Source organism: Microtus oregoni, unplaced genomic scaffold (genome assembly GCF_018167655.1).
Source record: "Microtus oregoni isolate MIOR12 unplaced genomic scaffold, Mior012 000050F_ref0000143, whole genome shotgun sequence".
Taxonomy (NCBI): Eukaryota; Metazoa; Chordata; class Mammalia; order Rodentia; family Cricetidae; genus Microtus; species Microtus oregoni.
In genome coordinates, this window is record NW_024543256.1 from 7,909,479 (window position 1) to 7,919,016 (window position 9,538).

General features: G+C 42.8%; 1 pseudogene; it reads left to right on the forward strand.

The window, feature by feature from the left end:
• The first annotated feature begins 7,764 nt into the window (after nt 1-7,764).
• LOC121437091 lies at nt 7,765-8,696 on the forward strand (annotated as a pseudogene).
• Nucleotides 8,697-9,538: the final 842 nt, after the last annotated feature.

Below are 9,538 nucleotides of genomic sequence, written 5' to 3' on the forward strand. Positions count from 1 at the left end.
CTTATTTAAGAGACCTCTGTGCACTTTTCTCCTACGACTTTCAGTTACTCCTCAAAGAATTTCAGGAAGATGATTGCCAAAATGACCCTCTTTCTGTACTCAAATTTTATGATTTTGTCAAAATTTGAAACATTTCACTTAGAAATCAAAATATTTGCCCTCTGGTGCTAAACTATAGTAAGAAGTTTTGCACACCCTCCTATATGGCTCCTACCCCAAAAACAGACAAACAAATCCAGAATCCCCAATTCTGAGCAAGTCTCCCGCATTGTCAATGGTGGTTGTAATTTTCAGTGGATACTCTAGATGGTAGCATTGTGTATTTTATTCCTTTTTATCATTTATTGGTTTTATAAATATTTTTTTTTACATTAGAGCAGGCATATGGGTAGAGGGAAGATAGAAGGGTAAATGCTAATGTTACTTCAACTGAAATCCATGACAAGGTCAGTAATTTTTTTAATTTTATTTTATCAGTCCAATTCCTGTCTATTTTCACAATTGCTCAATTTTTCAGTCTGTATAACTGATTCCACTAACTCACCTCCCACTCATGTTCCCACCCTGAGCAATCCAATTTTTCCTTTCCCCTGTCTAACCCTTCTAATGCCATTATTTCATTAAGACTTTGTGTCATCACCCAATCTACAGCCCAACTGCCTCTTCTAGGGCTTGTCTGAACCATTTATAAGACAGTAACCCTTCCCTTTTTTCTGTTTTCCCAACATTTTTAATTTGTAACTTACAGAAAGTTAAAAGAATACTGTAAAAGGCAGCCATGTACCTGGTCACTGAGATCCACCAGTTAGCACGTCGCCACATTTCTGCCCTCCTTTTACATCCTCCTACTCCCCCACCCCCTCTGCTGCCTTTCTGCAGTCATCCTGACACACTCTAAGTGCTTTCCCATGCATTTCCTAGGTTGCAGATAGCATTTCAGTTGTACATAAGTTCTCCTAAGAATAAGGACATTTGCTTACAGCACCTTCTTGAAACCCTTTGTTCCCCTTGTCTTCACTTGACTTTTGTGTACACCTAACCATGTCTTTCCAAAGGCATAAAGCAAAGGAGGTGGTTGAGGACCATGGGAGTCTACTTGTGGTCTAGCCGTAAACTAACTCTGAAAAAAATGAAAAAGAAAGGTAGGGAAATATCTGCTTAATTAGAAAGGTAGCACATACTTATTGTAGAAAACAGGAGAAATAAATTTGGGGAATTTTTTTAAAAATATATTAATCTACCATATAAAGATAATCCTTCTATAAATACTTTCCAATTAAAACTTCCCCTATATAATCTATTTTAAATAATTGAACTGATAGAATAGTTAAAATATTTTATTCTCTTTCCATTCAATTTTAAAAATAAATACCAAAACTTTTGGTTTTTTTCTTAGCTATACCTTATTTAAACAAATGGGATCTGGAAGAAAATATAAGCATTTCTATTTTTCACTTAAACAAAAGACAGGAAAAGTCATACGGAAGCAGTATAACATTCTCTATTGATGGTCTCCTGAATTTTAACATCTGTTCACATGTGGAAAATACCTTTACAAGAGCTAAAATAAATGAGGTAAGAGAATCTAGTATTTGGTTTTAACAAAGAATAGTAAAAGAATATTAAGGAAGATGTAGTAGTTGCTTTTCTATTGATGCATGAAAAAAAAAAAAAACCACCACGACCAAGGTTGGTTATAGAAGGAAGTGTTTATTTGGGCTTACAGTTCCAGAGGGATGAGTATGGTAGCAGACAGGCATAACAACTGCAGCTGGAAGCTGAGACCTCAAAGTCTACACCTCAAACCACAAACAAGAAGCAGAGGGAAAACTTGCACTGATAGCCATGATACCTTAACAGTATGACTGCCTAAATAAGACCTGAATAGAGATAACACCAATATACATGCTTCCATGGAAGAGGGAAATCTCATGAGACTTCATCCCTAAACAAAAAAACAAAAAAACAAAAAAACAAAAAAAAAACTACAAGCAACTAAAGGATACTGAAAGTGAAAGAAGTAATCTTCTACTGGCAAGAAACCCCCCAATAAGTTATTAGTGGCCAAGTGGCCAGCCCTGAAATCATGTACATATAAGCAATACTGAACTTATTGATCAGGTTATATTTAGATATTTATTCTTGCACATGTCTACACACATATATGTGTGTAATAATAACACGCAGAAAGGAGACCAGAAACTTATGAGCGAGTGCAGGTTGTAGTGGAAGAGCTGGAGAAAGGAAAGAGAATGAAGGAAACTGATATAACTGAATTTAATCTAAAAAAAAAACTCATAAACAAATCAAATTGAACCTTAATCAAAAAGTCCAGAATCTGATATGATATTGAAGACAGTCTTGCAATTGCAAATCCTTGCAAAACTGAAAATTGTTTGTACTTCTACCACACAATGGTATATAAATTATTAGTCCTAAAAGGGGAAATGGGAGCATAGTGAGGAAATATTGGACCAATACACTAGAACACGGCAAGTCACATACCAAATCTTGTAGCTACACTTCCACTGTCAAAGGACTAGGATAGATGGTTATTCCTCTCTGTTTCCTACCTGCAATGTACATCTCTCTCGGAACTGGTTCCATTTCTTTATTTAGTTGTCTTTGGCAAATGTCTTAGGGCCCTGGCATCTCCAACATCTTGGGCTCTGCAGTGCACTCCAGGTTTCACAATCACAGTTTTACACAATGGCCTCTCAGACCCTCTAGCTCTCTCAAAGCTTTCCTGGAGGGATGTTCCTGTCGCATACAGCCTGGTCTTAGTGGCTCTTTTGAAAACTTGAAGGATGAATCTATGATGCCTTCACATTTACATCCTTCATGCTTCTAAAGTCAAGACAATGACGATGACATGGCCAAGTATGGCTGTCATCTTGGGACGTACCCTGGCCCCCATGAAGCTTTTGTTCAATTTTTATAGGGTCTAAAAATGTCTCAGCCTCTCTTTCACAAGTTGGAAGCTTAGTTTAATTGGGTCTTTTCTGAGGCCACTGTTCCCATTATTCCAGTTTCCAGGACCCTAATTAAAGGCAGTAATCTTCCCATCTCTTTCAGCACAAACCTTGGCTACGGTGATGTTTTCTGGTGTTTTTTTTTTCTCTATAAAATGTGTATTTTGCATTTCTTCCTTTCCTGTTTCATCTTTTTCTGCACTTTAAAATTGGAAATAAAATTACATAATCCCCCTCTCTCCTTCCTTCAATCCTTCCTTGTTTCAGCTCTCCATCTTGTTCCCTCTTACATTCTTCTCTTTCATATGTGAGAGACTTAATAATAAATACCCTGTGTTAGATCAGAATTCTAGTGTGAATAAGAAAAAAAGGGATATGCCAGATACAGTGGTACACACCTTTAACCTCAGTATTCTGGAAGTTGAGTGGATCTCTGGTGTTTCAAGGCCAGCCTGAATTACATAGTGAGTTCCAGGACAGCTAGGAATATGTAGAACGAGGGTTCCTCAAAAAGAGAGGGAGAGAAAGGGAGAAAGAAAAGGAAGAAAGGGAGGGAGGGAGGGAGGGAGGGAGGGAGGAAGGGAGGGAGGGAAGGAAGAAGGACGGAAACAGAATATATGTGTATGTGACCTGGGGCTACAGCACAGTTGGTAAAATGCTTGCCTGGGAGCCCTGGGTTCCATTCACAGAATGACAGAAACTGGGCGGGTGGTGTACATCTGTCACCTCAGCACTTAGAAGACAGAAAGATCAGGAGTTCAAGGTTTTTCTTGAAATATTTGAAATAGCAAATTGGAGGTCAACCTGGAATCCATGAGACTATATCTCAAAAAAAAAAAAAGAAGAAGAAAAGAGTGTGCACTCTTCTTTTTCATTGTAGACCTCTGCAACAGTCATTATTAATAACTGTGTGATGGGTTCAGTATATGCTTCCTTTACATTGCCTTCTCCAAAAAAAAAATAGCCATTGCCTCTTATTTTAGTCTTAGCCAAATTTTTCACCAAAATGTCATCAGAATGGCCTCTAGCTTAGTTGCCAACATTGTTACGCTCTGAAAACTCCTGAACTGGGCCACCACAGTCTAGATTTCTCTTAATGCTGCTGTCAATTCCAGCCCCCAGTGATAGACTTCCTCCAGCACAACCACACCTCCAAAACCTCCCCCAAACAGAGCCACTAACTGGAAACCAAGTGTTCAAGTGACTGAGAATATAGGAACATTTCCTATTCAAACTATCACAATTGGTATTTAACTTTTTATCAATGATATAAATAGTGCACATGTTCTAATTTTGATGAAGGTCTACAATCTTTCTTATTTTTTAGTTGGTGCTCTTGGTGCCATTCATATCTAATAAGACATTATTTAATCTAAATTTGAATCTGATTTACTCCAGTATCATGTTGTGGTTCATCTGTTCAATATTTAAACATTTAAGCACTCAATTCCTTTCAGATGAATTTTTCTTTGTGCTGTGCCGTAGGATTTGAATTCCTTATTTTGCATGTGAGTATCCTATTGTCTCAGCACTATCTATTGAAAATACTATTCTATTCTTGGAAAATGCTCACAGGTTTTTGTCAAAAATTAATTGGTCTGAAATATTAGAATACATGTCTTGGCTGATAGACCTATTTCCTGATCTGTATTTCTATTCTAGGATGACATCATGCTGAATTGCCATTTTTAAAATGAAATAAACTTAAGAAATGGGGTGTGGCTGGGGTTCAGTTGTAGAGCATCTGCCTAGCATACATTAGGCCCTGAAACTGATCCTCAGTACTGAAAAAAAAGACTATGAAAAGAAAAAATAAGTGAAAACAAAACACATCAAATTATGAAAACCAGCATGATTTATTAGATGCACAAGAATTTACCTACATTCCTGTCCAGAGTTATTTGAAGCTGAATGTTCATTATATGTAAATATTAATATTGTGATGAACATATTTCCAAAACATGAGTCTATTTCAAATTATTTCTTAATGTGGGACACACTGAATCAAGAGTAAAAAGGTTTTAAAACTTATTAGCTTTTTTTTAAAATTTTTGAAGATGTTTTTATTATTATGTACACAGTGTCTGTCTGCATGTGTATATTACAGGCCAGAAGAAGGCACCAGATCTCATTACAGATGATTGTGAGCCACAATGTGGTTGCTGGGAATTGAACTCAGGACCTCCTAAAGAACAGTCAGTGTTCTTAACCTCTGATCCATCTCTCCAGCCCTTAAAAGTAATTTTTGGGGGGTGACTTTTCGAGACAGGGTTTCTCTGTAGCTTTGGAGCCTGTCCTGGAACTAGCTCTTGTAGACCAGGCTGACCTTGAACTCACAGAGATCCGCCTGCCTCTGCCTCCTTAAATTATTAGGGTTTTTTTTTGAGAGATAGATAAGTCTGCTGAGAGGGCTCACCAGGTGAGGACACCTGCCACCAAGCCTAATGATCTGGGTTCAATACCTGGATCCCACATGATGGGAGAAGATGACCAATTCCTGCAAGTTATACAGTGACCTCCACACATGCACCTACACACAGAATAGATAATTAAAATGTAACAGAGAAATAGGTATTTGTTAGTGGGGGAGAAAAAAGAGGTAGAAAGGTAGGTGTATAAGCTGATAACAAGACCACTCCATGGTATAGTTAAGTGAAAGGCATATATATATGAGAGAGAGAGAGAACAGAACAGCCAGAAACATCTGGAAGAGCCCAAGGCAAAGGCAGAAAATATGAACCTGGTCATGAGAAAAGCAGCAGGAGCTGGGCAGAGATAGAGACCAGCAGAATACAAGAGAGCAGAAAGAAGGGGAGGAGGAAGACAGAAAGAAGACATCTAAGAGAGTGAGCTTGACAAAAGTAGCTGGGTTATAAGGAGAATGAGTAGCGGAGGGAGAGAAGCCCATGGGGTGGAGAAGTTTAGGCTGAGGAGGTGAGAAGACCTAGCATGGACTATGAAGTGTGTAACAGGTCTTTGTGACACTGAGGGAGCCTGGAGGTCAGCATGATATGTGGTGTGCTAATCGGCACCACAGAGAGCCATTTGTCCCATCTGTCAGTGATCACACAGAGAGCCATTTGTCCCATCTGTCAGTGATCAGAAAAAGGAATCCTTTGTTAGAGGGGAACTGGCTTCACAAGTCCCTGAGGAAAGGTGGATTTCCTTTAACTCTCAGATTTTGGGGAAATGGAGTTTCCTAGGAAAGAGGGACTAAGAGAAAAGGAGAAAAGGAGGGGGTAGCAAAAGGACGACAGAGGAAGGAAAGATTAATTTACAAACCAGTATCAATTCAACTCCCAAGAAGACATATTGTTTTGAGTAACCTTAACTGAGGGAGCCATTTTGGAGTTGACAAGAGTCTTGGCTCCGGAGGGGTTCCCAGGAGTCCGTGGGGATGACCCCAGGTAAGACCCTAGGCAGTGGTGGAGAGGGTGCCTGAACTGGCCTTGTCCCATAGTCACACTGATGAATATCTTGAATATCACCATAGAACCTTCATCTGGCGATGGATGGAGATAGAGACAGAGACCCACATCGGAGCACTGGACTGAGCTCCCAAGGTCCAATTGAAGAGCAGAAGGAGGGAGAATATGAGCAAGGAAGGTCAGGACCACAAGGGGTTGGTCTACCCACTGAGATAGTGTGCCTGAACTAATGGGAGCTCACCAAATCCAGCTGGACTAGGACTGAAGGAGCATGGGATCAACCTGGACCCTCTGAATGAGGCTGACAAATGGGGCAGACTGAGAAGCCTATGATAATGGCACTGGGATTTGTCTCTACTGCATGTACTGGCTTTTTGGGATCCTATTCTATTTGGATGCATACCTTTCTAAGCCTGAATGGAGGGGGGAGGGCCTTGGACTTTCCATAGAGCAGGACTTGCCCTCTCTCAGGACTGGAGGGGGAGGGAGGAGGGTGTGTGGGGGAGCATGGGGGAAGTGGGAGGAGGGGAGGAAGTAGAAATTTTGATTGGTATTACTTATAAAGTAATAAAAAAAAGAATCAAAGTGTACCGACCCCGCACAGCTGCTTCCGGGCTCCCAAGGCTCCGTGAGGCCACTCCCTGGACGCTGGGCCCCAGAGCTACCCACAGCGGGCAGCACCTTGATACCTGGGTCCCCAAGGAGGCCTGCACTGTGACTGCTGTCACCAAGGACATCTCCATTCTGACCTCACAGAGGCCGCGTCTCAGCTGCTCCCTCCCGGGACAGTGGGGCCACTTTGTAGACCCAGAGCCTCCTAAGTTAAGGAATGTGTGTAACAGCTTGAAGTTCACAGGACACTTCCATCCCGTCTTCTTCTCAACTGGGACTTCCTGTTCCTTGAGCTCCCTCGGGCAGCGCGGTTTAAGGCCCCTCAAATTTAGGACCAAAGGACTCTGGACCACCTACCTTCCTTCTTCGATGGAGTACCATCTCCCCTTTTAAGGACACCTTGGGGTGTGGCCTTGGTGAGTGACACCTAGGGTGCTGACCGCTGGGAAGGAAATCTAAAAACAGAACATTGTGGAGGTGATCCTGGCCTTATAAGGCCCTGGAAGTCTTGTGAGTCAGTGTGAGGTGGCAGTTGGATTTCTTTTCCCCTAAACTGACAAGGAGGCAAGCCTTTTACCACACTTGGGGCTACGTGAGCTCTTTCTGAATTCAGAGTAGAACAACATCAGACATCACCAAGCAGATACCTATTCTGAACCAGAACAGATTCCGGCCTCTAAGGAGATTCCAAGAATCTTAAGCAGAGTCAGAAAGCGGTCGCAGATTTGGTGGGCTCACTATACAGTTAAATCATGTTCCTGCAAAGGCTTGGTGGCTAGCTACCTCTACCTTGGGGCGGCAGGAAATCAACAAAGGCTGACTTGCCTGCCCCAGAACCCAGATGGCGGACAGTTCCCCTGAGAATTCTGGAAGTGACTGGGACAGTGGCCCAGAGACAATGGGAGATGTGTGGCCTCTCAAGGCCAAGGATTCGGGGAAACCGAGGATCCCTGGGGCTGCTCCAGAGTCCAGCAGAGAGGTCCAAGTGGATCAACCTGGGAGCAGAAGAAAGGATTCCTTCAAGCGGGACAAAACTGTCTCTAGCGTTCAAGAGCCTGCAAGACTGGAGACTGGAGGAGCCATTCCTAAACTGGAATGGGATTCTGTGGATTCAGGGGGCATGAAGAACCTTGGAGTGTCACCCCAAGGAGGACAAGACACCACTGGACCAGAGGCCCTATTGAAGAAACCTGGTCAACGGCGTTGGCTACGGGAGCAACCAAGGGCTCCCTCACATTACCTGCAGGACCCAGAGGAGTATCTGCAGCTCTCTAGTAACTTGACCCTACGCCTGCTGGAGCTGCTAGCCTCAGCCCTGCTGGCTCTGTGCTCTGGGCCACTTCGAGCTATCTTGGATGCTGCGGGCCTTCGAGGATCTGTGGGCCTCTGGCTACATGCGCTGCTGTGTTTCCTGGCTGCCCTACATGGGCTCCATTCTGTGCTGAGCCTACTTACTGCCCACCCCCTGCATTTTGCCTGCCTCTTTGGCCTCTTGCAGGCCCTGGTACTGGTTGTCAGACTCCGGGAACCTACTGAGGATGAAAAGACCACTGATTTGGAGAGTGAGGGGCAGGGGAAGAAGGCCAAGGAACCAAGAAAAGATCCAAAAGGGTGCTGTGATAGGGTGAGGGTGGGGTCAAAGGGTGTGGCCTTTCGGAGGAAGGTGGAGAAACCCAGATCATAAGCACAGTGACCTCAGGAATGGGGAGGAGACTCGGGAGCATGAAGGCACAGGAGCCTCTGTCATACAAGTGACAGACAGTGGACAATAGGACGCCACCATTTGAGTCACCAGCTGTTACTGCTTTTTTTACATTTATCCACCTTTTTTTAAATTACCACCTCGAATCCCCCCAACACCTCCACTTTTAAAGAGCAAAATAAGTAAAATAAAAGTGATGGTGGAGAATGAAGGTCAAAGAGTCCTTTCCAATCCCCCACGGGTGGGCGAGGCCAGAGGCAGACAGAGAGCTCGGCTTAATTTAGAGGTAATGAGATCCGTGCTTTCCCTTGGATCCTAGGATCAGAGCCATCTAGAGGAGAGTGGGGTTGTGAGGCAGGGATTGTAGAAGGGGCTCCAGGTGTTGTGGCACAAGCAGGGAGAGTTTATTCCTCAGTGAGATGCAGAAGAGACAGGGATGGTGCAAGCCACATGGGCACGAGGACCAGTTCAGAAGGGCTGTGCCAGGCAGCGGGGTCAGCACAGCGCCCCTTATCTCCACTCATGGTAGGGATTTGCTCATTCAGCAATAAATGTGCTACACTAAATCCTAAATATACCAGTATAGTCTGAAAAAAAAAAAGAACGAAAGTGCGTCTACCAGATTGGAAGCTATTTGGAGGCAAGAGTCATAGGTGTCATAGGATAGGGGGAAACTATTATAGTAGTATTGGGGTGTGTTAACTATTCTAATAAATACTGCAGACAAAACACACCAAATTCAGAGAGGATGGAGAGAATGATTTTAGTGCAAGAAACGAGAAAGACTTAAGAGGTATCTAAGTTAGAAGAGAGCATTTTATTTT